At 38.0% G+C, this 4,363-nt stretch overlaps 1 pseudogene; it reads right to left on the reverse strand.

The window, feature by feature from the left end:
• Window positions 1-418: 418 nt before the first annotated feature.
• Window positions 419-2,131, reverse strand: LOC149248182 (arogenate dehydratase/prephenate dehydratase 6, chloroplastic pseudogene; annotated as a pseudogene).
• Window positions 2,132-4,363: the final 2,232 nt, after the last annotated feature.

Raw genomic sequence — 4,363 nt, forward strand, 5'->3', positions numbered from 1 at the left:
TCTATTATGTGAAACTTAATGGATCGAAATTCCTGATCAAAACTTGATCAACGAATTCTATTATGTGAAACTTAATGGATCGAAATTCCTGATCAAAACTTTATAAAAAGAAGTTGAAGATAAAAATCATGTTTTTTTTTTAATTTAAATTTTTGTGATTCGTTAATATTTTTTTATATTAATTAAATTAGTTTTTTATTAACTAGTTTTGAAGATCTATAATTATGAATGTTAAAACATGTTTTGATATTAATCACATTAGCCTGTAATCATCATAGCAATACTGTCAAAATATGATAAGCGTATGAGAAGCCTTTGCCACACAGTATCGAGATATTAGTTAAACGCAATCAACCCACGATCTTCAATATCTGTGGAGAGATTTACAACAATCTTGTTTGATCTGTAAATAATGATATATGTTATAAATACATATTTATTTACTTCCATTTTCAACCATTACAGTAGCAACTTATCAGGCCGATGGGGCCGAAACTTGGTACATGAAGTATAGTCGCGCACACCCAAAAATAACAACAAAATAAGGCAATGAATAGCATCTAATGATGGTTGGAACAAGAATTAGCACGATTAAGAGGAGCGATGTCCATGGGATAACTACCCAGAACTCTGAGAAAAGTGGTGAATTCCTGAACCTCTGCCAGGGCATTCTGCGCGCGGGGATTGGCCATGGAGGCTTCGAAATCAACGTAGAAAATGTACTCAAAGAAGTGTTTCGCAGTGCCCCCATTGAGATCATCACGACCCGGACGGGTTTGCTCCTCTGTGGCCTGCTCTCGATCTTGGTCAGATTGATATTCCTGAAAGCGAAAGCCGAGAGGACCTTGAAGAGGACCCCGGTCCCTTCCTCGTGGGCGAACACAATACTGGTCTTGAAGGGGCGGTCGGTTCTCGGAATCACAGGCTCCCGGGCGAGCATGACGAATCTGGTCACGTTCCCCACATCGTCTTGAATGCCATCTGCGAGGATATTCATGCCGTAAATTTCCGCGGCCCGGGCACTGGCAATGGAGGCGGTGTCTCTGAGATCGTTCGCCGCCACGAACTCGGCGGCGCCAGCAGTATCGTCGAAAGCTTCTCTGGCAACATTGAGGCCCATGAGAGTCAGAGTGTTCTCGCACTGGGCCAGAGCTTGGGGATGGCTTATGACTCGTCTGAGATTTTCGGGCTTCACGCCGGGAAGGGCGAGCAGGCAGTGGTGTACAGGGAACTGAACTTCACCCACAATGTGCAGCGAATGGCGAAGCAACAGATCATAGTTTCTGTGTATGCTGCCGCCCAAGGAATTTTCCACTGGCAGGACTGCTCTGTCTGCAATCCAAAGCTCCACGGCTTGAAAAGCTACCTCGAACTGGTCACAGGGTATGGGCTCGCAGGAAGGGTAAGCTTTCGTCGCGGCTGCCTCGCTGTAAGCCCCCGGGACTCCCTGGTAGGCAACGCGGAGATGGGATCCGTGCATTGGAGCAGGGGCCAGATCTGTGATGCTCAGAGGCTTGGGCAATGGGGCGAGAATGGTATTTGCATCGGAGGAATTTTCAGCAGATTTCACGGGTACTATCCCCACACCATTGTTGTTCCCGTTCTCTAATGCTTGCCCCGCTAAAATAGCGCAGGAGGCCTGCCAATCTGATCCCCGCCCGGCTGCAAGAAACGAATGATTGGCATGCCCGTTGGGCTCTGCAGGATTATTGCAGTCACGCTTCCGCTCTAGGTGACTTCTACAGATATGGATGAGTCTCGCCCGCCGCCGATTCAGAGGATTGCAGGGCCTGTAAAAAATGGCTAATGCTTGCTTGCTGCTGCTGCTAGGCCCAGATTCATTGCGGCCATGACCCAACACGGCGCCGGACTGGAATGCATCGGCTGAAAAGCTGATTTTCAGAGCCATTTTTCTGGAATTTGAGGCTTGAACTTTAGCCCTCTGAAAATTTGGGCCGAGGGCTCAGAGTGTTCAGATCTGGGACGCGAGTATGTGTTTGGGCACATCACACACCCATTCGTCCGAACCAGTTGGGTTCGCCTGCAAAACATTTGTAGGCGTGCTTAGACTAATAGAGAGTTCTGTTAAGATTGTTTGGTGGTGGTGGTGGGTTGGTGGAGGGGTAGTAGATAAAATAGCTCATGCTGATTCTAGGGTGGTTGGAGGAAAGGCCCCTCTGACTCGTGGATGAAGCATGGAAGCTCCGGAGTGGTTAGGTGTGTAAACACCCGCGCAAGTTAGTGGATCTCATGGAAGCACGTGTGCCTTACCAGTCTGTTGTTCTTGGGTCATCATCGTCTGTGGCCAAAAAGTGGAACCTCATTTGTCTTTGATGCTTGCACTTTGGCCCTTTCAGGGGGCGGGGAGCCGGTCTTTTCAGGGGGCGGGGAACCGGTCTACGTAGACCCGGTTCCCCGGGGTGGCCCGGGATTGGTTTGAGTGTGTTCCAATGAGAGCCTTTTCTTGAAGGGTGGGGTCGTCTCCTACTTGGAACCAAAGTTTCCATGGTTGGCCTTAGATTGATAGGGATGTGTTCTAATTAGAGCGATAAGGGGTGGAGTCCTAAGTGGAACCAAAGTTTCCATGGGTAGCCTTAAATTGGTAGGGATGTGTTCTAAGTAGAGTTATCTCTTTTAAGAGGAAGGAGTCAAAATACCCTAATTTCCATGGGCAGCTTTAAATTGGTAGGGATGTGTTCTAATTAGAGTCATTTCTTTTAAGAGGCAGGAGTCAAAATACCCTAATTTGGTTAGTGTGTTGAGACAAAGAGTTATTTTTTTAATCATCAGTTTTTTTAAGTTTGTTTGTTTTTTTATTTTTAATTCAGAATAATTTGGTAGTTTTATAGTTTAGGATTTTCTTAGTAACATCAGTGATCACTGGGGATTTGAATTTTTAAATCTCTTATTTACGAGTAACTGGCATTTCTTCAATCATCCACCCAACCACCCTAAAACATGAATTTCTTATGGTAAAATATGTTTATAAAATAATCAAATGTGATAATATTAGAGAATTAAATTACTATAAATTAAAAATATTAAAATATATGAATCAAGATATATAATTTTTTTTCCATAAAATGTAAATTTATTTTAATAGATTATTTATTTATTTTTTTCCTATTTTTTTTGTTTGTCTATAAGTGAAAATCTCTTTGTTTGATCTGTTTGATATGATATCAATTTTTCCTACTACCAATATAACTACTAGTCATGCTACAGGCCTACTACCACTATAACTACTAGGTGTACCAAACCTCCTCTAACATAGACATAGGTCATAACCATTAAGTCCACATCTCCCCTTAACATATCACTAGGTGCACTAGGCCTTTCCCTAGTATGGACATAGATTGATGGGAAAATCAAAGGGAAAGCTTCATAATATTTCATAAAATCAAATGAATAACCATCACGGGTTACTATCAAAGAATGCAGGTAGACTCATTACTGTTATTCAAGGAAAACCACTCCACCTAATGGAAAGTGGCACGTTTTTATTCTTACATGTCTTTGGGTCTTGAGAGATTAACTTGTAGAAAAAAACAGATTCTTATCCATACATAAACAATTTTAAAACATACTCTAAACCCAAACTACTCTAAATCATTTACTAGATTTAATTTTTTTTTATTTTTTTAAATAGTTTAATATGGAAAAATCATTATATATATTAATAATTAACTAAAACTTACCCTTTATAAAATTTCATTCTATTTAAATAATAAATTTTAAAAACTTTAAAAATTAATTTTGTTTAAACTTTTTATTATATCACATTTATTTTTAATTTTGTTTAAACTTTTTTATTATATCATATTTATTAATAAAAAATAATAATTATTTAAGGTCTAGTTTTCAATATTAGATTTTATTTATTTTAATTTTAAAATAAATTATTACTGCCTTATTTTATTGTGTTTAGATTTATTTTAATTTCAAATTAAATTAAAAATATATATATATAATAATTTAATATGGTTAATATTAATAGTTAAAATATTGCAATGAATTTGTGATTTTTTTTTTTTTTTTTTTCATTTTCTCTAAAATCAAACAATAAATAACATTTGAAAGTTAATAAATCAAGCAATAAATAACATTGACTAAAGATTAAAGTATTAAATCTTTTAATATAAATTTATGAATATAATCTTTACACATAAAAATGATGAAGTGATGGGACTTTTCCTTAATTTGGATTCACTCCGTGATCATTAGTTATTATGCTTGATGGACTCTTTTCAATTATTTTGTGTTTGCGTAATTGAATTGATTTGTAATTCTACATTTAATTGAATAGTTTTTTTAATATAATATTATTAACAACATTTTTATTAAAATATTTTTATTTTATTTT

This window comes from Pinus tabuliformis, chromosome 7 (assembly GCF_031772625.1).
Source record: "Pinus tabuliformis cultivar Carrire ecotype Pingquan chromosome 7, CPIR1, whole genome shotgun sequence".
NCBI lineage: Eukaryota > Viridiplantae > Streptophyta > Pinopsida > Pinales > Pinaceae > Pinus > Pinus tabuliformis.